The sequence below is a fragment of the Phalacrocorax carbo genome, chromosome Z (assembly GCF_963921805.1).
Source record: "Phalacrocorax carbo chromosome Z, bPhaCar2.1, whole genome shotgun sequence".
NCBI classification, from domain to species: domain Eukaryota; kingdom Metazoa; phylum Chordata; class Aves; order Suliformes; family Phalacrocoracidae; genus Phalacrocorax; species Phalacrocorax carbo.
The window spans coordinates 52762501-52790358 of NC_087548.1; the positions used below are offsets into that span (position 1 = coordinate 52762501).

The 27858-nt window shown below is 41.1% G+C and overlaps 1 protein-coding gene across 6 annotated transcripts in view; it reads right to left on the reverse strand.

Annotated features, from left to right (window-relative positions):
* Positions 1–27370, reverse strand: part of ZNF462 (zinc finger protein 462) — a 93375-nt gene extending 66005 nt beyond the window's left edge. For 2 of the 6 annotated variants that reach the window (XM_064439063.1, XM_064439062.1), the window contains exon 1: positions 26566–27355. The gene's annotated coding sequence lies outside the window, so the exon portion shown is untranslated. Of the gene's footprint in view, positions 1–25092; positions 26007–26048; positions 26242–26565 lie in introns of those variants that run through there. The other 4 variants (XM_064439059.1, XM_064439060.1, XM_064439061.1 and 1 more) reach the window with 4 other exon arrangements.
* Positions 27371–27858: the final 488 nt, after the last annotated feature.

A 27858-nucleotide genomic window follows, 5' to 3' on the forward strand; every position in this document is an offset into this window, starting at 1 on the left:
TCACTAAAGGAACAAAGATGGAAATCAGCAAGCGAAAAAAAAAAAAGTCCTAAACCACAAAGACCACAGACTCAACTGTTATAAAATTGTATGTCCTCAGATTTATGCTGGATGAAAAGGACACAATGCATTTTTTTCAACTACACGTGGAGAGAAGACATGGACAGTCACAGAATTAAACAGACATCTCTTTTCAGTAAGAGTCCAGGTACGTAAACAGCCCTTCAGACACAGCATTCAGCAACACAACTTGACAGTCAGCTGAAATCTACTCCCAAGAGTCATACATGAACCGTATGACACCAAAATACATACAAAGAATACTTTGAAGCACTTCATTTCTGTTAGCCAATATCCTTTAACTCTATGGAAGAGAAAAAGGAAGAATGTAATGTGTTTTGTGGGCCATTCTAGACCTTTTACCCTTTAAAACTCATTTGAATAAAGGGCATTTGTACTTTTTTTTTTTTCATGCAACAAGCATTCATTCAAGTGTGGGTTCGTGTTTGCAGGAATGTATACAGAGTGAAAGTTTCACATTAATTTAGGACTTCATTGACAGAAGAGTCTATGCCAAAATCATACAATCAGTCCTGCAGAAATTTACTTTTTCTTTCTGCTGTTTATGGAACACCAAAGCAAGACAAGACAGTCTCATATGTTTCAGGTCTCCATTCATTTATCACAAACAAGTCATTTAAGTCAGCAGAAGTGACTTGATCTCAGAGAGAGAAAAGACTGAAGTATTCCTTTGGTTTTCGAACAGCTTCAAATTATTGAACAAAATCTGAAGACTCACAACCTGTAGGTAGTCTGTAAGGAACATATGGCAGAATTAAATATATCAAGTAGCAACACTGACACTCCATTCCATGCAGTTACTACCTATTTATTTGACTCATGCAGCTTCAGGTCACACTGTTGTAGGCTCTCTCTGTGAAAAGCAAGATGAGTGAGTCTGTACCATGGAGAACCGTCTTCCTGTACCTGGTGATGGAGAAGCACAGGAAAGTGAAGTAGCCTGACTCCAGGTTGCACAGCTGGTCTGTGGCACAGCCAGCAGCAGAAAGTGTGTTTCCACACTCCAGCCATTCCCTGTTACGCCATGCTACCTTTCTGTGCCACTGTGCCTGAAATCCCAGTGGTAACTTCACCCAGCAGCTACAAATGGATGGTTCTCCAGCACAATGGAAGTTAAAATTTCAGGAGCAGGGGTAAATCATACACCACACACAAGGATATTAACTGATGCTCTTTATTTATCTTCGTATTTACTTAACTGGAGTTGCCATTTCCAGCTTTCTGCACAGAATCCAGGCCTTTTGCTGAAGAATTTAGGTCAATTCAGCAAAATGTCTGCAGAGCTGATGAGAATACCAAGGGAGACAGAGTTCAGGGATGGTGAACATGGTCTAATACTCATATTACTTGAGATGACAGTGGGAGGAGGGAGATGGAAAGATGGGTGGCCACTCAAAAAGAGAGCTATATATGGGGGGTGAGGAAGGATACTTGAAGGATTGACAGGATTCTTATATGGTTTGAGAGGCTTTTCTCTTAACACCATTTTCCCCAAACTACTAAATCCTTCTACTGTCTTCCCAAACTCTTATAAATAATGGGCAACATATTAATAATTCTTCTGTTCTAGAAAATGTCTGGACAAAAACTCAACAAAACTTACTATAAGTCATCAAAAGGAGTCTTCTTTATAGCACCTTTATAGAAATATCTCTAAGAGGAACACTCTAGGTCTTCCTCAGTGTCTTCTGTAAGCAGGAGATATTAATGACCGAAGAAGAGGAAGTTTGATTTAATCAGACCTCTCTTTCACACATGCTAGCTGGAGCCACAAAGCATGTGCACACTTCCACTCCACCCTGGCTAACAAAATTTACGAGAATTTACCAAGCAATTAGTTTTCACATGCTGACAGTTGCACCTACCCTTCATTGTTAGGACATCACCACAAACAAGACCCAGATATTTTATGGATTATTAAAAAAAAATAATTCAGACTGTAAGAGAATCAAGTCCTAGAAAACCCTTAGGCTACAGCATCACCTTCTGTGTATGTTCAACTAGTATGTAAAGCTAGTATGGTTTTTCTGGAAATCTTCAATAAAGTAAGCGTTCCAGTTTGACAGTCTGGATGTCTAAGAAAACATGACTTCCCAAAAAAGGTGATTAGCCTGTGCTGAGAGCAATACACAGGCTACCAAGGACTCCGTATCCAATTTAATGTGAACCCAAACTCTGCAGAAGAAGCTCACAGACACAGCGAGCGGTCTCTGTAGTAATCCAAGATACTGCTGGCATTCCTTTTGAAAGAAGCATACTGAACATGCTTCATCCCATGTCTGCAGAGCAAAATCAGCCTGAGCTCTGCCAAAAGCCAAGTGTGTCATGGGCAGCTGTGACTGTTACTTTGCCTGGGCAAAGATACGAAGTGGTGACACCTCTTCTTTTTTTCTTTTTAACTCTGTAGCTGTCAACTGAGATATACAAACATTCATGCTGCAGCTGGAAGAAGCCTAGCTAAAAATCCAGTTTGCATTTACATGAGGTGCATCTGCGGATCAGGGGCTTTTCTGGAAACTGCATCTGCAGTCAAAAGCTGCTACCTGCACTAGTTTATGTCACATCTCCTGAGAGAAGCATGCTCCCTGCTGCTTCACATCAAGCCACTGGGAGGAATCCTACTTCCTGCTGCCCAGAGAGGTTGTGGAGTCTCCTTCCCTGGAGACATTCAAAACCTGCCTGGATGTGGTCCTGTGCTCCCTGCTCTGGGTGTCCCTGCTCAAGCAGGTGGGGTTGGACAAGATGATCTCCAGAGGTCCCTTCCAACCCCTACCATTCTGTGATTCTGTGACTCCTACCTTTTGTCAGCCTAGCTTACAATCATCAAGCAAAGTCTGGAAGTTGATACGACACCAGCATTTCAGGGAAGCAGCCACAAAAAGGGTTAAATCTTTCACCTTCTTCATCCCTGTCCACCTTTACAAGTGATCAAGAACTGTATCTTCAAATTTTCTTAGATTATTTGCCTGAGTAGTGTCACTTTTTCTTCCTTCTAACATAACTTATCTCAACTTCCAAGCTGTATTCCTGGCATTAAACCTTACATTTCTGTTTTTCTGCCACAAATAATTCTTCCTGGTCCACCTACTACCTCCTCTGTAGGCCCCTCCTTCTCCAGGTCTTCTGGAAAGATGCAAACTGATTATCTGCTATTTCCATAGCCTAGCAGAGAATGATTCTGGTGATGTGCATATTTTAAGTAACTCTGAAGTCAAAGCAGTTCGTCTTTCATTTCTTATGATGTTTGGTGTGCTGGTCCCTCAGCTCTCGGTATGAAATAAAAGCCACTGCTTTTATGTCTGAAAAAAGGAGCACATTTTCAGAAAAAACTGCTCTGCCCAGAACCATTATTTAGTAGGACAGAGAAAACAAAGGAGAGAAAAGGGAGGGCTGGGAAGGGGCTACAGCAGACACCACCAGGAATGACTGACAGTCATCTGGTCTTGCTCTCTCTCAACCCTGCTGGTGATGAGGGGCCTCTCATGCACTCCAGAAACTGGTATCCGAGTCTGCAGAAGTCTTATATTTCTTCCTCTTTCTTTTTGAGGAACAAGACTAAGACTCCCGTTTTGGTCCTCATTGTCTGTTGCTCTGTACTCAGTAACTGATATAACTGTGGTCAGTCAAGATATTGCGTATGAGAGTGTGTGTGTGTATGCTATGTCTGGATCCTCAGGAAGGCAGCCTGGTATTTTATTTTTAAACTTTGGCTCCTGTTGCACAGCCCCACATATAATGGCTCCACTCCTGAAGGTTGGATAGTCTTCTGCTATCAGTTTTCAAAGAAAAACAAAGCCATGCAAGCCAATACCACCAAGAGAACAGGAGCAAAGTTCTCTCCTAAAGATTTTCTTTCCCTCATAAAAAAACAAGAGATCACAGATTAAGCCATCAGTGTCATTCCAACTTCCTGCTCCTGTATTCTTATAGGCTGCAGAATATTGTGCAAGTCCCAGAAACTGCTGTGCTTTCAGAGATTTCTCCAGTTTTTTATTTCTAGAAATTTGCTGGAGTTCTGCCAGTTTTTCCCAGCTAAGGACCAGACCTTTATGTGGATCAGTACTTACTAAAGGCTTTTGTTATGAAGTGGAGGGTCAAAATTGGTATAAGTTTCTCCTTACCCAAAAGCATAACCTGCAATGATTCTTCAAGGTCTCAGAAGCTGAAGGAGGCAGAACCAGACTTGCTAATCACAGGACTAGTGCTACGGTTCACCCTTTCTGAAGAGCCTGCTCTCCAGATGTGTTCCAAAGCTGACAAAGTAACTTGTATCATATACCTCTAGCCACATGCAGTACAAGATCATTTTGGCAGTGAAACTTCGCTGTCAAAAAAAAAAAGTGTTTTCCTTTTCAGCTGAGTGCACAGGGGCTATATCTGTAGGCTTGATTACTAGAAGAAAAGAAACGTTCAAGTTAGAAGACAAGAAGGCTCTTCTGTACCCATGCTTGGGAGAAAAGACTACACAGAATATGGGAGAGAAATGGAGAGGGAACAGTTTGCCAAGAGTTACCTTCGTATCTTAACTTTACTTGCATTTCATGATGGAATATAGCCACTAATCTCAGCATTACTTAGAGGTTATAATAGTCACTCATTCCAAAACCAAGAAACAGAAGAAACAGCTCAACCTCTTTCTCCTTCTTAATTCCTGAACTCCTTTGTTCTCCCATTGTCTTCTAACTCCTCCAGCTAGATTGCTGCAATACAGAGTTCTGAATCTTGAAAGCAGTCTTCCAAAATTGAAACTACAAATTAAGAACTGAAAACAATTTGTCAATTAGGGAATCAAAACTCTCCTTCATCCTGCTATAGTAATTGGTTTATAAAGTTAAAAAAAAAAAAAGCACTTACAGTGGGGCCTCAACTGCAGCATGACCTTCGAAACCAAGCTAATGTATCATTTTTTCCCAGAAACTGACTTGTTTGTGCATCAGTTATCAAAAAAAGAGGATCTAATGATAGCGCTTATTGCTGAAGTCTTTGATTAGCACAGAAAAAGAGTTAATCTCTAAGTTCCTAGATGCGTCACCCTTAACAGACCAAGGTCTAAGATTTTAGAGGTGTCTAACAAAAAACTGAAACATCTCTCTACTGAAAGGGTCAAGACCCTTGAATCTACTGAAATGTTTTCATAATATAATTGGTGGGATATCTCTAATAGAAAGTTAGGTTACTCTGTGAAATTGACATGTTGACAAATTCTGATTAGGTTTTTATGCCACAACCACCTCTGTGGTAACTGCAGGACCAAAGTCTATAGTTCCTGGCTGCAAAACCAGGACTAAAGTTCTGGGTGACCAAAATGCTGGGTTGTAGAATTCAGAGGAAACCAGAGGTCTTCTGTTTGGGGGATTTACTGTCCTTTATAAACCACAATGTGAAAGTCTATAGTAGCTCTGTCAGATCTACAAAAACCCTGTTCCATTTCTTCTCTTCCTCTATTGAGGTAACAGGAAAACACATCTAATTTTTAAGAGGAAGGCAGCTTCCACCAAGCTTGTGCACAGATTCCACTTGGAGAACAAAATGCAAACCACTTGTTCATAATTTTAAGCCTAAGACAGGGAAATGGAGGAAAACCTGCTACAGATAATCAAACCTAAACTAATAACTACAAACCTGCAGTCAGCCTTATAATTTCACTTAATTTGGTTGTTAGCTTCCCTTTTCTTTGCCAGGTGAGAAGGAGTCCTCTTGCATGTTCTGTTAAAACTCAGTCACCTTCTTAGGCTCCCTACACCTTTAAGTTATATCATTCCCATCAACTGTTCTTTAAGACAACTAATCCCTGACCGAACATGAGATAACAGCAGTGGGAGTCAGCTTGCTGAAAATTCACCTTCTACAACTAGACAGTTGTCCACATCCAACTCAATGTTAACAAGTCTAACCCCTGCCTCCCACCACAGCATCTGAAGAGAAACTACACTTAGGCTTTACACCTTAGGACTTTCTACAGAGTCTATCAGTCATTCCAATAGCTCTTAATCTTTTTCCACTATTAAATTAGAAATAAGGAACTATTTATATAGCAAACATTTTCTAGTCTTAGATTCCAGCCACTGCATCTTGTTACAGCTTGGTACAGATTCCAGATTCCTATAATATTGGACATAGCCTGGCAAATTAACTGCTTTTAGTCCTCTAAATGTCACTTCTGAAAACCTCTGAAAGGGAGGAATGGACTATCTGAAAGCTCTCAGTGTGAAGCACAATTTTTCAGACTTCAAATCATTACTATGCCCAGCATTTCCACCCTCAGTTTTCACAAACATGCCAACTTCAGGAACAGATTTAGTATTCTGAGAGCGGTACTTGAACAGATCAGAGGAACAACTGTATGTCCTGTGTTTATACATCTAAATGCTGTACTAGTCCACTTAGCTATTCTCACCATTCTGAATGATATCTACTACTTTACAGGATCACTGTTTTATCATTTAAAAGGAAGACAGGACTCTTAAAGCCCACATAGGCTACAAAGCCAAGACATTTCTAGAGTGAGTCACAGTGCATTTTCCACATTTTCTATCCGTTACAGATATAAACTGAATGAGGAGCTTTTAGGTCTGATATTTTTAAATATAAATTACTGGTATAGAGAACAGAAGCAAAAAGGAAAAGTCTCTTTAAATCCTGTCAGATACCCTTCTTGTCTGACCTGTAGGATGCTTTTGTTTGCAGTGGAATGCGTCCAAAATAAAAAGGAAAACCCTTGCTTTTCTCTTTGGGATCAAGGGCTCTCAAAGGCACAACACTGGTGTTATTTGTTTGATCTATCAAAGCAAGGTCGTAGTTTACTTTGGTCATGGAAAGCCCCAAAAGTCTTTTCTGATACACTAGAAAAGCCAATGGGCAATGAGACCTATGATTCCTCCGCACTCTCTGCATGAGGTTTTCTCACCCCACAGTCCCCTTCTTGTTGAGCTGCAAAAGCAGGTGCCTCCATCTGGATGATCCCTGGGGAAACTCTCCCAATTCTCAATCCCTTTTACTTGGAGGAGAAGAAAGGCACAAAAGACCTTAAGATTGTACAAATACATGTTTGGATGATTTCCCTTCTTCAGCTCAACTCCTTTGTGAACATTTGATAATAGCCCAAAAATTTGCTGTGGTCTTTGAAGTATAATGGGTAAATTCCAAAATTCAACATTCAGTCACAGAATGTCAGACATCCACCTTGCTTGACCTGATGGATGACTGAGAAACCAAGCACATTGCTCTTGTTTGAAGTGTCACGTAAGCCAGCCCTTCATGGTTCCTCTTATCTAGGCCATGATACAGCCTTTTTTGTGAAAACATTATTAACTTCATGACTGGCACAGTGCTGTGGCTTTTCAGGAAACAGTGATTGGCCTAACTGTCTTATATCTTATGGAGTTCTATTAAGAAAATAATAAAAACATCCCACAAAATAAAGATAAGATCTGCATAACACGAAGTTGGGAAATATAACAGTTTCAAAGGATGCTTTTCTGAAGATCTCCAAAACTAGCCAAGATCCATCTGCTGTGCCTCCTATTTCCTAAAGAGGTGAGTAAGCAGAAGAAATTCTTTTGCAGCCTTCACCAATAGACAATTTACTTTTATTCTCTTCTTAGCACCAGGCTCATACTGTTCCTTCAGAAAGTACTCACTTTCAGACCCAAATCTTTATCACTTGGGAAAATGCTGCTTGATTTATTAGTGAGATTTATATCCACGCTGGAGATCTTTCCTCTTGTCCTCATATGCAAGCATTGTTTGAAAGCTCACTGAACTCTTCCAGTAGACGCTTTCGGAATATACACATTTTTGATCACCCTGTCCAAATAACACTGATTTTGTTTAGACATGGTGTAACCATGGTTGAATAAAGGAGGCAAAGCAGCCATCATACTTCATCCACTGAGCAACTGGTATCATTATTTCCTCTCCCCAATAGTACTTCCTGTAGGTCAAAGCAGCTGGAAACCTGTACTGAAGGCTCTGTTGAGTCAAATCCAGCATGGCACATCCTTTGGGATGGGTTTTAACCCTCTCCTAAGAATAAACAGAGGGAATTTTCACAACTGTTTTTTGATTCTATGCATGCCAATCATGGCAGCCCATTCATCATGTTTTTAAAAGTTTCAACACAGGCTTCCACTCAAGAAGTCTGATGGATTTCTGATGTGCTTTTATTAAGTGGGCTCCCAAAGAAGCATCTTCGTCCTCACTACAGACTAGTGATGGACTCTGTCAGCTTCCTGTGGAACTAATTACTTCTCTTTTGACATAACCTTGGAGACAGTGTGTGGGAGAACATGCTGGATGGATCAAAGGGACACCTCATGGATCACCAAAGCTGGTTCTGCTATCACAGACACAAATCTAATCTTCATTAACTTAAAAAAAGAAAAATAGCATACTTGCTAAAGAAATTTCAGCTATGGATGCCTGAGCCAAGAAAAGCTTGATTTGAAAGAAAACAGTTTCTATATGAAAGTATTCTGATCATCAGAAGCCTAACTGCTAGCAATTGCTAGTCCCAATGACCATGCAAAAAGGTAATACACAGAGATCTAACCAGCTATGATACTGATAGAACTTCTACACCCCTCCCTCTAAAGGATTCATTTCACAGCTGAAATCTCCCTGGAGGCTGGAAGTTAAATATTATAACTCTGGAATGTGACGTAACCCTCAATTCTGCCCAGCTTATCAAAAATCCCTGCTCTGCTCCTTCTCTTCTCACATTTCCTTGGCCTCATTATGCCTTTAAAAGGGGAGCTTGCTACTAAAATACCACTTGGGTTAATTTGGCTATGACAGCTTGACAGCTGGAGCAAGAGAAACAGAAGGATTCTCCTAAGCAGAAGACAACTCTGCCTGTCCCAGTAATTTGATCATCCCAGTTCTCCCTATGTGTTCTGGAACACACAGATGAGTTATTCAGGGTGGGAAAAGAAAAAGAAGAGAAGGAGAAGATAAAAAACTCTCAATTTCCTCATGTACAGAAAAAGTTTTAAATCATTCTCTACTAGCAGGTCAGAATTTATTGAACTTTTACACCCACTGGGCTTTCTTCAAGGTAGGCTTGGTCCCATATTCCCAGCTTGGAACATTTCATCACCTTCTAATACCACTAAGATTTTCTAGGCAGGCTATAGAAGAGAAAGTACTCTTTCAATACCAGTAGTCCATTGCCACACTTTCCTATCACAAGCTTTTCAGCCCACCGTTGCAGAGAACTTCTAGAACTCCTGCTTGCTCTCTTCCCACAGAACACAAAGGAGCATATTCCTTCAGAAGCTCAATTCAACCTCCCTTTCTTCTCTATGAGTCTGCATCTTTGAGACAATGGATAAGAGGAGGCGGACCACTTCCTCCATTCATTTGCTCAGCCTGCTGAAGCATCAGATCTGTCTGATCTTGCAGCAGAAGCATTATCCTTTGTTCTGATCAGGTTGCACAAAGAACTGTGCTTGTGTCATTCCCCAGAGCAGAGATTTTTTTTCATGGCCAATATGATTACAGCTCATGCAACACATTGTGTCCTACTAAAAATGTTGCAGTTTGTTTTCCCCCAGATCCAGGAGTTCTACAAAAATACCATTCGGTGTTAGGCACTAAGGAAGGAGGGAAAACTGTAATTCTGTCACTAGATGTATCCTAGCCAAATAAGCCAAAATATTCATAACCTCACCAAATGAGCCCAAAGTCATGAGAAGCACATGAAGGGCCTTGAGTTGAAGGAGTTACCGGGGTATAAGATGCTTATGACTCCCAAGACATCCCAGCACTTCTCTGCAGGTTAGGCAGATGCTGATCAGCAACAGCTGTCTTTACAGGTCCTGACAGCTTACTTCTTCCCACACAGACAAATAGGGCTGGCCGCAGCCACCCCCACCACTGTCATGACATACCTTTGCCCAGAATTCACACCTGGACTGCTTGCAAGCCATCTGCAACTGAAGAGACACAGGTTAGCCACTGCCAGGTTATATGAATATTCAAAGCAGTATGTCTGGTAAGCAGTTCAGTTTCCCACACTGACAGAATAATAATAAATCACCACATCTACTGATAGAGTCATGAGCTCTCAAAAGGTTACAAAGCATGGCTTTAATTTTCCCTTCCCCCTCTTCAACCATAATGCACACTACTTATGAAAAATCGCACACCATTCCTTTTCCTAGGGCAGAAAATCAAATTAACCAGAAAACACAGCCTATATGTTCTTCAGAACTTCAGTGTGTCATAATGTACTCATGCAGGTTGGAGGTTGAACTTCACCTCGTACTTCCAAATTTCTTATATTTTTGCCTAAGTATGTATGCTGCGTTGTCTCTGATACCAGGTAAAATCTTGAATTCCCATTTCCAGCTTCTAGCCGGGATTTAAAGAGGAAAAAAATTTGCTAATCCATGGTTTGCAATGAAAAAAACACCCACCACGAGGGAAAAATCCTCCTGCCTTCAGCCAAATCTAATCTAATCTTTCCTCACAGCTATAATATCACTCTGAGTGCTTCACTCCCTAACTTTAGCTTCACATATGGAGCACAGGGAATTACTGATACAAACCTTTTGTACAAGGCCAGTCTGAAAAAAAATACAGAAATGGGTCTATTCCACTCCTGAGTTTGCAATCAGAATCAATACAGTTCCAGGAAGATATTGCCATTTTTAGTAACTACAATACCCTCCAAAATGCAACAGAATTATATGATTTCTGTTTCATAAAGGCTTTGACTTTCCTTCTATTATCCCAGTCTTGCTTTAGCACATATTTTATATTAGAATGCGTTCCAGGAGGCATATGGCAATAGAACTAGGTCAACCATTAACCAAATAACAGGAAGCTGCTCTGCAGAGCACACCCTTCAAAGCTTGCTTAATGAGCTAGCTCTTCAGAATGTGTCCTTCAGTAAGGTTGAAACTAACAGTTCCATGGGAATTTCTTTAAAGCCACAAGGTCACCCAAGTTAGGTGGCTTCTGGACATGACAGAATCTGAACAGCCATCCCAAAGTGTAAAGGTATCTAGGCCAAATGTTAAAAGATGAACACTACACAGTGATGCATGGGTCATTGAACATCAGGAACCAGTTCCAATTATTTCTTCATCTTATCAGCAAGCAGAACCCATCCCATCATTAATCTACTCCCACAGTTTCAGCAAAGAACACAGGAATTTGCCTTTGTAGAGCTTGTGGGGAAGGATACCATCACTAAATAAAGAGTTACCATCTCTCTGCCTCCTTCCATGCCTTCCTTTCAGAGGACAGCAAATTACTTCCCAGATGAGAGTCAACTCCAAACACTTGTAAGGTTTTCAAAAAAGGACTGGTATTAAGGCTTGCAAAGTCAGTGTCTGACTAAATTCTTCACGTCCTGTTTTCCCCTTGATCCTGCTGAGATACATACTGGAATTAACAGGATTTGTCAAATAAGGGAGAAAGTAATTCCAACATCATTGTTGATACCTTCATTATTCCATCTCAGTCTTACCAATTGCTTCCATTAAATATCACATGCCATACTTTTAAGCAGCCATAGATGCCCAGGCTTTAAATAGAAGTTGTTAGGACATTGAGAAGCATCAAGTGCCAAGGAACAGAATCCACGAGTAACATGGAGGTTAGAAAAAGTTCTTATTCATATTATACTGTTAACAAAGCAGTAGAGATGGCCTGATCAAATTGTTTCTAAACAAATGAAACACGTACACTTTCCAGCACTCTACTTGAAAAGAATTTTGCATAAAACAGCCAGTGATACCCATCACACAACTGTTGCAATAAAATGATAACTCAACAGCCACGTATCACAAAGCAGTATCAACTTTTCAAACTCAAAAAAGTCACTGTCAAGCTATGTGACTAGTCAAATATTGATAGTAAACAAAACTGGGTATCAATATTAGTTTTCCAAAACCCTCAGAAAAATGGATACTACCTCTTACCTCTTCTCATTTCTTTTGGACAATATTTCTACAAAACAAAACATTCAGAGATCTTGAAGTTGTTATTTACCCAAACAAAACTAACACCTAAAAAAATCCTCTCTACACCACTGCCAGTAGACTTATGTTTCTCCACCATTTCTAATGGGAAAGTATGCTGTGAACATACATATATAAAAAAGAGTTTCCCCAGAGTTCACGTCTATCCTTGTGACATCAAAAAGAGCAACCAAGTCCAACAGAAATTCTCCTACTAATGCCTCCATAACTGCAAACTTCTCTGTAACCTGGTGTTTATGAGATGGGAACTCATGTCCATATTTCTGGTGCTAGGTCCTGCTAGTCTACCCGATAATAATTCCAGTTCCTAATTATGAGACACAGGAAATGATGAGGCATCCATGATGACAGTGAAAACAGTCAGTGTGTGTGATCATATGTCCCTGCAGATTGGTTTGTATCTTAAGCGACAGCTCCTTGCTGAAACAGGCTAACTCAGTGGAAGACTGCCAAGCATGCTGTGGTGAGATTATCATCTTAGTAGTTATTTATAATAAACTATCTTCGGCAAGTAGCACCTTTTTTGGTATGAAAAAGTCAAGGACAATGTATTTTCTTTGCAGTATAAAGATATTCTATGAGAAAAGGTGCAGGAAAAAATCTAGAAGCGTTAATTTGCATACGAAGAAACACTTCTGATGAACATTCTCCAGTGTGTTCTAAAAACTGTTCAACACCACTAGAAAAACCACAAAATTACCAGCTATTAGAAAATAAAATCTGCAAGGGAAATTACATGGACAGACATGACAGAACAATCATACCTTAGAAAAAGTCTCTCAATTTGCCTGCATCCTTAATACTTCTGATGCTGAAACATCTACCACAACAGAGTTATCTATGGAACCAAGAAGTTGTTCTGCCCTGAGAGATGATGTTCAAGTTTCACATGATTCTTCAGTGCCACTTCTTTGCAAGTGCCCTATGCAGAAGTGCTAGACTCCCAAAGTTTCAACCAAAACATCTCCTGAATGGAGCCAGTGGAGCAAGGAGGACTGCGTAAGGATGAAGTTACTGCAGAACAGAGCAATCAGTCTTCACACACAAGCCATGTTTTATATGCATCCCTTCCTCCCATTACCAAAATGCAACTGCGAAAACATACCTGTGGGTTGACTACTCCCAAACTCCCACTCCAGTTCTTAGGAACATATGAAGAAAGTCATACCTTTGCAGCGCTACTACTGAACAGCATCTAAGACAAGGATTCATTCAAGGGCAGCTGTAATATTATTCTTTGAAAATCCTGCTGAACAGGCAGTAGAAACCATGAGAGCTCTGATTATGAAGTTCCGCTTTGCCATGCTCATCAGGAAGCAAGCTCTAGTATTCTAGAGCTTCCCAGGCTGCAGCTAGAGGAAGATAGCTCCAAGTGTCTTTGGGTTGAAAAAAACAAAACAAAACAAAAAAACCCAACACTAAAAAACCCACCACAATAAAAAACTCCAAACTGGCCTGTTGACCAGTCCACAACAGACCTGCCAGAAGACATATCACTAGATTTTTAAGTCCACAGAATGCTTAGCAAGGTTGTTTAAATTTCTTTTTGTGCAGATTTAGACAGTCATGTAACAGTATTTGGCTCTAAAAAAAACCTAGTATCATAGTAATTTGCCACTAGTTTTAACCAAATAGGAAAAAGAAATTCTAATAGAACATTCCTGTGAAAAAGAAAGCAGAAACAATTACAATAGCTTTCTACAGCTTCTTAGTAATTACAGAGTTTCAAAGTCTACACAGTATCACTTGCAGTATTTCATACCTTTCTGCATTTCACAGCTGCAGTACAATGTTCTCAAATGGTTACAGCTTTTGAACAAACTGTCTCTGCACTAGAGCCAAAAGGATCTACAATGAAACTTCATGTGAAGCTCAGAACTTGCACATGACTGAACTCTTCTCTTCCCCCAGATCTGCTTAGCCCTTCAGCCTCCCCCTAGCCCCTTTTATAATCCATCAGACATGCTTTTGAAGTGCACTTCACTTGTTTAAAAAAAAACAAACAGGTTCAAAAAGAGAAAGAAATTAAACCCTGCTGGGCTGAAGTTTTCAGATGACAAAGCAGAAGGTAATCGTTTAATACCAAGTATGAAAGCAGCATAAAAGGACAAGATGCAGAGGGGAAAAATCTATTTAGGCTTCCTGCACTGGCATGAAATGGCTGCTTTCCTTCTTACTGCCAGCTCCCATGCTTCATGTTGACATTACACATCCTGTACTGTAGATCCACCCCCATGCTGATGCTTGCCCAACAGAATTATCTCCTGCGTCACAGCAGTGGTAACAGAACTGCTGGCTCTGCAGATCTGAAAGCACCATTTCAATGCTTAATACATGCAGCAACTGGACACACTACCAGATATTCTGGGTTGGTCTGTGGCACTCTCAGCACTGTATTACTTGGCCTAACCTTCTGTTAACCAGATGGTCCATTCTCCCCTTGGGACAAAACCATTAAACTTTATTTTATTAATTTCTACAAAGATGCAGGGACAGTTTACAGGGTTTGTGTCTGGTTTATCTCCAACAGGGTTGCTAAGATGAAAATGACCTAAAAATAACTGGAAATGCTGCTTCACACCAACAGAGAACAAGATCTTTTGGAGTAAATATTTAAATGAACTGCCAGATGAACTACCATAGCAGTATGAACCACATGGATAACAACTTGTATTATGTACACATATGCAAAGGTACACACTCCTGTCATTGTAAAAGGGCCTAGGTTGTATTTTCCCTGATCCAAAGTACCTTTGTCTTGAACAGGCAGTTACCATATTACTATCTATTCAAACCAATCCCTTAATCAAATTTAAAAAAAAAAAGTGAAAAACCATGGCTTCCGAAAAGACCACTGTTAGTGATGGGACTCCAGAACACATGAACATCATCTACAGGCAGCCCAGCAACATGAATGTTCACACTAGAACACCCACAAACTTATATGAAATCTTTCTTCAGGGACATCCCAGCATTAATTGAAGTCAAACTTGAGTACTTGAAACATACATGCTCCCCCTGTCAAAATAGAAAGAGCAAAAATGAAAGAAAAGGAGTACATGAATGAAAGAATTAGTAATGCATAAGCTCCCATTGGCTCTTGGAAATCAGCTACAACCATGCCCTTACACTCAACCACAAATGAACATCTCATGTATGTAGTTGGTAGTTGGTGAAAGCTAAAGACATCTTCTATTCGAGATGTAATTTCCAAGTGCCTCCCTGAAAGCTCCACAAGAATTAGTCCATGCAGCTAAGGATTTGATCTTCCAGTGTTTACCCACAGGAGTAACTGCAGTAAAATTCAAAATCAGATCACAGCAACTATTCACATGAATAAGCTTTTACAGTAAAAGGGCTTTAGCCCCCATCTTCTATTATCTGCTAAATGTACTACAGTAACAATAAAATGCAATGGTAGCTGAGGTCTGACCTATTAAAAAGCATTTGTTAATGTTCCTAACAGTGGCAGTAAGGATTTATTAAATGAATAAATAAAGCGTACATGCCTGCACACAAAACAAAATCCCAGGAATGTAAGAAGAATCCTGTAAAAGTTGCAGTTTTACTGCCTTCCAAAGAAAATAGGAAGCCAGTCCACACAAAATCTAACCATAATAAATCACTAAAATCTGTTCTTCATGGCTACCACTACAGTGCAGCGCTTCCAAAGCAAGGCTGGATTCACTGTTCAGATTGCTGCATGCACACATTTTATCTGAGGCAGTCTTCTCAAACTATAGCTCCAAATCTCTGCAGGCTGGGGTGTCAAATAGGTTTTAAATAGGACAGCATTGCTATTATCCAACTTCCCACATGTGACTAACTTCTGACGTGGAAGGAGATCAGAAACCATCTTCTTCACACCACTTGGGCAACTAAAACAGCCATTACTAAAATTCTTTCTCAGACATGAATAACCCTCCAATGTGGACATCAACAGATCAGCAGGCATTGCCTTCAGCTCATAAGCATGCTGCTTATTTCACCTGTAAAGAGGATTAGATATCTTCAGCACATCAAGGAAACAAGCTTGAGAACAGACTGTGTGGCATTTTAGCTCCATCTATCTTTAAAATTTCCCCAAAGAGCAAGATTTTTTTTAATGTCCCATTTAAGTTACTACCTCATCATCATATGACTGGCCTCTACTGCCATGACATACAAAACTTCAGTATATGGTGACAGGCCCCCCAGAAAGTCATTCCACAACCTGAAACATCATCTACCCTTCAAACACACTAAAAATAGATTTCTCACCCCCTTGAGGTCTCAGCAGCCCATCTGATATTACAGTACAGTATTAACAAACCTATGTAGACACGAATTCTTAAAATAAATATCTTCAGAGATAAGACCAGAATACCAGCAAGCAAACTGTATTCCTGTACACCACTGAAGTAACATGGGTGAACCTGTGGAAGCACCAAAGAACCATGGAGGGCAATGAGCATTTCATGTTCGTTTTGCAAGAGCACACTACATGCAACCTTTGGTCAACCTCTCTGTCATCCTGCCAAGCAACTTCTGACTCAAGGCTTTTGGTCAGAAAGACATTTTCTGAGTGCGACCTCAGCAGGTTTTATGTGGTTCCTTGGAAGAAGAACACACTGATAATCTTGTATTCCTCCCCTACTCCACCATGGAAGGAGAGCAGCAAATTTGTAGAGGGCATGGGATGGAAAATTCATTGTAGTATGTTATCACTCCTGTAATCTCATAATTTAAAAATAATTCAGGTTTACTCATTTATTCATGCAGCTGGGAGACCCAAATATATTGACTCACTCTTTCAGCAGCTCCAGTGAGTCATACAGTTATGCCCTTGGAGCCAGGGATTTCAGAAGGTCTCACACATGCACAGATGACCTGGCAGGAGAGATCTGCATGCTCTTGAGAAACAGCTTCTTCTCAACCTACCAGGGTGGAAACACACCAGGAGCCAGCACCACAGAAGAGTTAAACACACAAATCCTGCAAGCCCTGAGCTGAAAGCCACCATATATGCAGATCCACCACATGGCCTTCACTCATATTTACCTCCAGAAGGCCTAATAAAGTCCTCCTCTCCCCAGGTCCTGGTGCTATCATGCACTGGGCTGTTTTACACCATATGCTTGATTGCAGACAAGAGAACTTGACCTCTATGCGACCTGACATAGCTGAAAGCTGATATGCTTTCTCCCCACTGCCCTCCCCCAATGAAGATAAAAGGTCATTTAGACCAAAAGGAACCAGTCCCCACTGACTTCAAGTTACATGAATTCAACTTTTGGGATGCACTCCTGGCCAGGAACCCAAACCCCTTCTCACAGGGCTGCAAGCCACAGCTGTATGAGAGGGGAGGAACAATTCAGCAGTCAGGAAACTAATTAACCAGGCTGAGAGCTGTCTGGCTGCTCTCAATTTTCCATCAGCCATTTGTTAACATTTTTACAATTGTCAAGTTATTTAGCTGAGCATGATAGAACCACAGTTTCAGAGCCCACCAGTGCTGGAGGTCCTATATCCTACAGCCAGAGCCACCCAGATGTAGACAAGGGAGGGAAAAACTGAAATGCAAGATCAGAGCTTCCAATCAAATAAGGAGAGAAATCATTCCAAATTTGTTCATATTGACATTTATTTATTTTTCTGACAGTACCACTTGTCACACAACACAGAAGAAAACAGGATGACTCCTTATGGCCATTGCCTTCCAGACTTTGCTGCATTACCAACTAAACTAAGTAGATCCTGTATATATAGTTAGTCCCTTCTTCCATACTCACCACAAACAGCAACATACCTGAGAACGAATGAACAGTCAGAATGACAGCCGTGACATAGAAACAAAGTGGCAGGTAACTCTAGTTCCCATCTCCCAAGTGTTTCCAAACAGCAGAGGTCTGCTCCAGTCTCACACACCAGAATCACTGCAAAAGGAGGTTTTCCTATTTTTTTTTTCTACATATTGGTTTGTTGCAACATACACAGCAACAGAATCCAGACCAAGGTCTTGATTTCCAATATCCCTGCTAAATCCTAATTATGCCTATATTACTGGGTAGAGGGGTGGATGATTGAAGTAATTAAAAAAAATAAGAGCAAGATTTCAAGGGTTAGACACTAATTCTTTGGTTTTACTGTTTGGTCAGAGAGGCCTAAAACCCTGTTGTAGAGAGGCACATGGCCACAAACCTAGCTGAGCCTGACTGGAACTGAAAAATCCAAGTCTGAGTTGAAATAAATATTCAGGACCTCTCTAAGTTCTCTCCAGAAGCAGTTTGCTCAACTAGAGATGAACAGTCATGCCTGATTCACTGCATCCACCTCAAGACCAGCACTCTTCCAAGCTGTCTCACAAGTTTAGCCCAGACTGGAGTGTCCACTCTGTTTAAAAAACAAAACAAAACAAAACAAACAAACCTGAAAGGAAAGGAGGAAGAAGTTGTTAAACATCCAACATAATATCCGCTGACGTAAGCCACCTTCACCAATCACTCTAGAACTTCTGACCTAGGAACTATCTGAGCTGTCAATTTAAGATCAACAAGAGGGAGGCAGCAAGGAAAAAAATGCTTTTCAGCATCACCGGACAGCTGAATTCTGGCATTCAGACCACAGCAAGGCCTTTATTAATGATCCCTTTCCCAGCTAGACACTAAATTAAAGTCTTCAGCAAGTCAAAGTCATTAGAAGGTAAATGAACCACCTTGCATGTCACACTCATGCTGGACCAAAATCTTGCAGCACATGTAGTCTTCCCCTGGCTACCCTATTAATTTGATAAATAAGGACTAAATTCAAAATATGGGCTGCTGGAGCACAGGTTCTGTGTGTCACATTCGCCCATTCTGCTCTTTTCTTTGCCACCAATGAGAGGTCTAGGGACCATGTGTGGGAGGCATGTGTTTGCCTGGGTCCTGTGATAAGCAGCAACTCTATATTGAATCAATTTACATAACAGTCCAATCCAGTATGATCCATCTTCTTCCCAAAAGGAATATCCTGTGATGCCTTCTTTCCACAACCACTGATACCACCCTGAAGCAGCACTATCTGAACCTTAAGAGCTGCAAGCGGGAAGGAAGAGTTTGCTCATTCGGGCAGAGCAAAGAAGCCCCTATTGTCCTACAAGGCCACGGAAACAGTGACCACATGTACATCAGAAGATTCCATTTTTAGCATCTTTCAAAACAAAGTCTTCTCTTTCACATTATCACAAGCACACTGAATCCTCAGTCTTCCTATATCATTCTCTGCAATGTCTGCTTTGTTTTGTCTTGAAAAATCATTCTCCTGCCTCTCTACCCCACGCAATTGCTCTATTAGCAGCAAGTTTCCACTACACATAATTATGGCATGCCTTAGCCTACTTTTCTGTTTGCTGAATAGCTCTGCCTATTTTCTACTTGTGCTGATGCTACCATTTACTTTTCCTGACACTCTAATCCTTGTATCCTTTGAAGGCCTGACTTCCTCCACCACGACAGCAGCTGGGGTTCTCAGGCCCCTTTCCAGAGCTTTTTAATAGCAACAGTAATGCCATCGCTCAACAACCCACCTCTTAATCTTCAGGTCAGCATAGAGCCTGTACCTGTAACAAGTGCTGCAAATACATCATACAGTGCTGCTGACCACCCATTATCTAAATGACTAGCAAGTTATTAATTGCAAATTCCTGGCATTGAAAGGAGAAGGCAAAACACAGGCACAAAATGCAAGCACCTAGCTTCTCCCAAAGGCATGAAATAACTCTCCAATTTTCTGCATAATACCAATTAGATTGTTTTATCGCCCATCATGAAGTAACAAGTGACACACTTGAACAACTGGATTCTTAATTTAACTAGTTCAAAACTAGAGGAGTAGTCTAAATCAAGTGTTTTCTCAGAATTATTTGTCCTCAACACACTGGCCTTGCAATGATTGCTACCCCGATAAGCCCTCAGTAAGTCCTTCCTAATCACTCATGACATTGATGCTGTGCCTACAGCTCTTTATGCTGACATTATTAAACATGCATTCTTAAAGACTGTATTTGACTCCACTCAAGAACAATGACTGCACGTTCTGAAATGTCTCATCTCCATCTTCTTTAAATTACCAAGTAAGTGTAAACGGATTGTTTTTCTCGAGGGATCTTACCATCTTCTACCCAAAAAGCTGCTGTTAGCCCAAGCCAAAAACCTGTTGTGTTCCCTCCCTAGACAGCAGCTGTGGAGATCCATAATTATATCACAAAGATTAGCCAAAAACAAAGAGGCTTTTAGATCACGGGGAAATAAAAGGAATAGCACTGATGGTAAGTCTGGGCCTGATGTCCTGATAACCAGCATGTCTCAAAAATTACTACAAAGTAATCACAACCAATGGTGAGGGAAGGCTCTTTTTCAAACACTGCTTAAAGAAAAGTTCCTTCAAGTAGTGATTAGGCACGGACATTTTGAGTTATTGCAGTAACACATACTGCCTCAAGCTGAACAAAGCAACTTTACCAAGATCTTCAACTCTGGAAGAGCTGAAGAAAACACAGACAAAATTGAAATTGTACATAAGACTGTGTGTTTCAAATACAAGACACCAGAAATAAATACTTCCTTTTCCATATCTCAAACCCCCTCTTTCAAACCCCTTCACAGTTGTGTTTGTACTGCAACATCTGGCACAGCTTCATAAAACCTGAGATGACGGACAGAATTTAGATCTTTGGGATTGTTTTTGAAGTTAAAAGAACAAAATGGAACAAAACACAAAACAATATCATGTCTTTTTATTTACCTATGTGTTCAACTTCCCAAACACAAGCTGAAAGCAGAAGAATGCTTCCAGAACTCAGGACACAAATGAAGACTGCATTCTATTAAATCTAGTCCCCTCATTTGGAATCTTCTACTAAAGACTTTTCACTACAACCAACAAGATAATTATCATAAGTTGAGCTATCTCCCTTCCTCCCCCCCTTTTCTTCTTTCAGCACTGGCATACAAACCATGCTATTTTAACTTCTTTCCTGTTCTCCCAGTTCTTCTGGAACATTTTATTTTCAACAGTCAACTCATTTGGAGAAGTGCCATGCTGAAGTTCAACCGTTTACAATGTTAACTGTGTCTCTGCCAGCAGCTGAAGACTTGCATCACACCACCTTCTCCAGCACCTCAATTAAACGGTTTGAGTTCCTCTCTCTCTGAGAGGATAGATGTTTAAGAAGCCTTCATTCTCATCATACTCTTTCATTACTTCAAAATTATTCTCACTCTCTGAAGAGTAAGGTGGCATTTCTCATCCCCTCCTCAATTAACACTTCACAGACCTCCTGCTCACCTTCTACAGGCCCATAATGTGTTTTAACACTACCTGAAAGATTTCCATTAAATAAACCCTTTCAACAGATTGCATGATCTAGTACTCTAGAAGGAAGCAACTGCTTGAAAAGCAAGCAAGCATTTAGGCTGATGAAGTTCAACATTTTTACTGAAGCCAGCAATTAGAAGTTCATACTTGATCACATCTTGATCAAGTATGCAAGTTAAGCAAATCATACAGTTCTGGCACCAGCAGCAGGCCATTTTAATCTGTAACAAGTTCACAAAATCCATTATTTAATTTTAAAATACACAAATATCTGTCAAGAGAGCATTTACATTATTTTTCTAGTACAATGGATTGGAAGTGTAACAAAGGATAAGGAAACGAAATAGCTTGAAAAGGCACAAAGACATATGGGCCTTCATAGACCTTTCCTGATCTGTCAAAACAGGACCTCCTTCCTCTATCATTATGCTTTTTCAAATCACTCTTTTCAGTATTTTGGGGGGGGGGGGGGGGGGGGGGCGGTTGGATACCACAGGTTTTGTCCTTAAGTTTGCTTAGTGATAGCTTCATAAAAGGGCAATGCAGCTAACGAATACTACACAGCTATTCACCAGTTACACACTTATAAGTCCTTTTCCTGCAATTTCTTCCTACAAAGCAGTGTTCTTCTGCTCAATTTAAGAAATTATCCACAACACCATGCAGAGAAAGCGTTACAGCAAACTGGAGCAATCTCAAGTTACATTGTAACTCTGCACATGTTGTTTGGAATAATAGGAAAACTCAATAGGAAAACCTCATTTACACTTGTTTCTGGGAGTTCCAAATTTCAAGAGACCTCTTTGCGCTTTTCTGAAGTAACCTTCCTCAAACTGTAAGTTGTACTATTATAAGACTTCAGTTCTTCCCATTTCCTTTTTAAGAGGCCCCATTCCTTGGGGCCCAGAGTAACATCTGCCAGATGTCCAGACATCTATGTTGAACACAGTTCTTCTCCAATACTTATCTACTTATCAGCTTTCTTTTCAATCACTCATGTCTTCATAAAAGTCAATCCTCCTTAAAGTCAAAGTTCACAGCACTGAAGAATTTGTTATAAACTTCACTGAATTGAAATTATAATCTTTTTTTTTTCCACTTCTATTTGCAGTTGTTCTACTTTCCTTTTCCAGCATCCAATTATGTACTCAAATTCTTCACAGTCTGAGTATACACAACATATTTTTAGTTTTTCTTTTGTAACAACATAATTTTAAAAAATTATGGAAGGAAACTCTAAACATGAAATTTTAAATTTCTCAACAATGTAATACATTATGAACAAGTAAAAATGTATAAGGAAATCAAATAATTGTTTAAATATTTTTAAAGCAGTGGTCCATAGGCTATGTCTAATGGGCTTGAGAAAGGCAATTAAGAAAAGCCAAGTTTATATACTGAAGAGTAAGCTATGAATGCAGTTTCTGTTAGAGCCTGCACCATGAAAAAGTTCTGAGTACCCACAAACCCAAAGCAATTGAAAGCCATTGTCTGAATGAAGAAATTTGTGCCTGATTACATACCAGTTCTAGTCACCACCATCTCATGAATTAAGATTATCTTTCTAGAGCTCCTTTAAAACTCACTGGCTTGGATTTTGTTTTTTGGTTTGTTTTTTTTTTTTTTTTTAGATTAGTTTTCTTTTGTTTTTAAACATGAAAGAAGACCCTCAGCTACTACTTTAACAGCAAGGTGAACTTTAGTCTGTCTGGGCAGAACTACAGCAAGAAACATCGTCAACAAGAACGTCATTCTCTATAAGGGATTTGTCTCTCATAGTGAAGAAACCCCCCATAGAAATAACACCAGTCTCACTCCAACTGAAACTATTCCAACGACGTTTGGTTTTCTAGAGTGTCTGTAACCACAGGAGGGAGATAAGAGACCCTCCCATAAAGATCCTCAGCTTAAATCCCTAACTTGTTCTTGGATTGCACATCCCATGTTCAAGAGCAATGTATCTGTAGGGCACACTGTAGCGCAAGCACTGAGTTGACCTCCCAAGAAGAGGAGATTCACAATTCTGAACTATGAAATACAAGCAGATACCTAACAGTCTTATACAGAGGATGGATATTTAGGATCTGACCCAAATATGCAAAGGTCAGTGGGGACTCTTCTAATTTCTTCAGTGGCTGCTGATTTAGTCCTGTGCAAAGATTGCAAAGTGCATCAAAGAACATCACCTCAAGGGAGGCAAAAAAACCAACCAAAAACCAAACGAACAGTTAACCTCCCCCATTTGTCAAAATCTAAGACTAAACATACCTGAAATGGTATATTCCATGGCCCACTTCTAAAAGATGGAGACAACCACACTATCTCAGTAATTCGGGTGACATATCAGAATCAGAACTTAAGAAATGCACGGTTGATAGTGCAATGTCCTTCCAAAGTATATTAGGTTATGTAATAAACCATTTCTTCCACAGCAAAGATAAGAAAATGGCATTGATTTTAACCTTGCAGCAGCTGGATCCTACATTCATCACTCATTATTGCAGTCCTCAAATCTTTCTATTCTTTTCGCACATCTGGCAGCGTGTTCTGATTCAGATTCACTGGTCCCCTATCCTGTCACTTACACCTCCCACATGCAACACATTCCTTCTTAAACTCTTCAGAGTGGCCTACGTATGAACATTACTGATACCTTTCTATGGAACTATGCCTTCAAGCACAGTAGCACTTCACTCTGGTATCCCCCTCATGCATTTCAGCATGTAGTTTGAATTTTTTGAGGAACTGCATCTACTATGCAACTGATGTGTAAACTTAGGTTGGTGGAGAAAGATTGAGGCCTGGTTTGAGTCTACTCAAAATTATTTCAGCTTAAAAGGTGGGTTAAAGAAAAGCACACAAAATCCTGTTTAACTGCTATCTCACTTTAAAGATCTTAGGTCTCCATAATGACATTAAAATCATAACAAAAATGTTGCCATAAGTGTTCAGAAAAAAATATTTTAAGACACCAAAAGGCAGCTGTGAAAACTGTTTTGGTTTTTCCAAGAGAAGTTATGTATGTTATGATGCTCTGAGGAACCTACTAAAAGCTTGCCAGTATCATTTTAATGCGACCTAGTGAGTGGGGAGAAATATTCCATCTTAATTTAAAAAACATCCAAAAGAAGCAATGCTCTTGAAAATCAGATGTTAAAAATCCCAAAAAATCAGGCACCACCATCATCACCTAGAAAAAAATGACATTTCATGACGTTCTCTGGAAGAACCTGAGCAGCCAAGCTGCATGCACTTACCTCCAAATGCTTTCAAAAATCTATAAATATATGCATATATACACTATTTCTTTGGCCAACTGATCAACCTTCTAAATTCTGTGGTCTTTAACCAAACGAAAATATCTAGAAAGGTGACCTCTGCATGAAAGCATAAGAGCAAACAAGCCTGAGGATGTGTTTCTCTGTGTGAAGGAGAATCTGAGCAATTTCCTCCAATCCTCATTTCCTGATAGCATGAAGTCGGAGAGAAGACCCATCATAATGTTGTACATTGAAAAAACTGAAGAAACCTTAGGGGAAAAAATCATGATTAAGCCAGCTACTGCCAGCAAAGCTTCAAAACATGGAGAGACATCCACGATGTTAGGAGCACTTCCCATCTCAGCTTTGTCTACTCTCTCTCTCCTCCATTTTCTGGTGGAGCTAGAGAACATGACATGGCTTACCTGACTCAGATCACAGCTCTCTGCCAAACTAGTCACTTCCTCTTAGACATGCAAGCAGCTTCATGAGACAAACAGACCCCCACAGACACACACACAAAAGCAGCAACAGAAAGCACTCAAACTTGAAGGTCTTTCTCCTTCCAAACACCAGAAAAACGAATGAAACTTTCCCTTTTTCTCCCCCAAAAGAGGGAGGTGAGGGGGGGAGAAATCCTATCAGATCACAACTACATGAAGCTCCAGGAAGATCTCTCTGTGTGGAGAATAGAAACCACAATGCTAAGAGGAGCGGAGGGGGGGGGAGAAGAAGGTTACTCCAGAAGACATAAAGAGCCTGTAGACTGTGTGTGTGCATGTGTGCGAGAGCGAGGAGAAGCTTTGTGTTGTGGAGCCTGGACTGGAACCAAAGCAGACAGCTTGCAAATGGAGGACAGGGAGATAAAGAAAGGGAAAGAGGGGGAGAGATAGGGAGAAAGCTGCTCCGGGTGGTTGAGAAAGGGGCAGGGGAGAAAGCGCCTTCTCCCTCTCTTGCTTTAAAGGTAGGGACATCGGGGAACTGAGCAAGAAGAAGTGGGCTCCTTCCCCTTCCTTTCTTCCCTTCTCGCTCTCTTTCTCTCAAAGGAGAGCACAAGCGTGTGTAATGGCTCCTGCTCTCCAGCTGAACGCTGTCCTCCTCCAAGCAACCTCCTGCGGGCACCACCAGCCCCCCAGCCCCGACGCCGCCGGGGACCCCCGCATCCCAACTCCAGGAGAGCCGCGGTGGGGGCACCACCGCCGGGGTGAGGGACCAGCCTCACCAGCGGCGAGGAGGAGGGCAACGAGAGAGGACGAGGAGAAAGAGAAGGAGAGGAAGAGGGGGAGAGAGAAAAGAAAAAAGAAAGAAAGAAAGAGAGAGAGAGAGAAGGAAAGAAAGAAAGAAAGGAAGAAAGAAAGGAAGAAAGGAAGAAAGAGGTCACCCGATTGCCTGGGTTGTGCCAGCACAGAGCTTTTCTCTCCTCCGTGTCTCTCCCGTCTCTGATCCAAGTCCACACGCACAGCACCATCCAGACCTCGCACACACACACACATCCTCTCGGGCACCCCCCACCCCGAAAGCTCGGCTGATATCTCACTTATCTCCCCATATCTCACACCCCCCCTTAATGCAACAACAAAAAATTAATTAACCGCCTTCCTCCTCCTCCCACCACCACCACCACCACCACCAGCACCTCCTCCTCTTCTCCTCCTCCATGCAAGAGACTTCTCTCTCAAACAAAACACCCCGCTCTCGCTCCCCTCTTTTTTTTTTCCTTCCTTTCTTTCTTCCTCCTTCCTCCGTTGACCGAATGAATGGATTTCAGAGGAAGGTGGTGGAAAGAAAGAAAGACAGAAAAGACCAAACAAAATATATATACACACACACACACACACACACGAGAGATGATCTCTCCAATGCCAAACCGGAGATGGGTTTTAATTGCAAGAACTTACAGGAGCGTCCCGGCACTGCTGCTCTTGCTGCTGCCTCCTCTCCTCTTCCTCTCTGCCTAGCTCTTCTTCTTGTTATTGTTGTGGAAGTTGTTTTGTGAGTCTCATGTGCTCCTTGCCAGGTCTCAGCAATGGAGGATCGCCATCTTTCCCTGCTTCCCCCCCCCCTTCTCCCTCTCTCTCTCTCTCTCCTTCACTGGTTTGCTGCAGCTGCAGATGACCTGAGATATCCGTCTCTCTCTCTCTCTCACTCACCCTCTGTGTCTCTCTCTGAATAATGAGCAACCAGAGGGAGAGAGAGAAAGAAGACAATCTCCTCTCCTACCACACAAAACGCAAGAGCACCAGGGGGTGCAAGAATCCTTCCTAACAACAACAACAACGTGTAGGGGAAGAGGAGGAAAAAGAGAAAGAAAAGAGAAGAAAAGAGAGGAGGAAAAGGCAAGAAGAAAGAGAGGGAGGGAGGTGGAAGAGGAGGGGGGAAGCAAGCAAACAAGAGAGATCCAGGAGGCAGACAGATGGAGGAGAAGATGGTAGTGATAGAGGAGGAGGTGTTGAAGATGAAGGAGATTAAGAGGAGGAAGGTGGTAACAAAAAGTTAAGGTTTGGGACACTGAATCACTCACAGGCCAGGGAGGAGGAGGAGAAGGGGAAAGATCTGAAGAGCTTCCCCTTCCAAGCTGTTGCCTTCACAAAGCTTCCTGTGCAGGAAGCGCTCAGCAGCTCCTGCAGTGCTGGGGGAGCCGCTCGGATGGAGCGCTCTGCTAGGTCATAGCTCTCTTCCAGCCATGGCAAAAACCGGTTTCTGCATGCAGATCTGCCCCTGAGGTGATCCCTCAGACACATCCATCTAGAGGCTAATCTTCCCTGAGCAGGGTAAAGAACATAAATGGAGCTGGAGGTTGCAAAGTATAAAACCAGATCTACCACGTGGTTGGTTTTTAATCCCCCTTCCAGCTCGCATTTGATGTGGAGAAAGGAGACTCGAATTGTCCATTTCTGGCACGTATTTTGAAGTCTACTCCCGGAAATAAAGACAGTCATCTCCAGGTTTTTTATTTCTCACAAGCATTTAGAAGAAAAGAGAGCTTGTAATACTGAGCACCAAAATCACTTCCTACATTGGTGAAACGGTTTTGGCTGCAAAATAAAATAAATAATTCTACTTAAAATAACTTTTATGCCTTCCAGCACCTAGTTGTGTGCTCCTTTGTGACTGATTGTTTAAAACCGTGGAAACTAACGATCAAGGCTCACAAAGAAAGGTATCTTTGTGATGAAGGCAAGCAAGCAAAG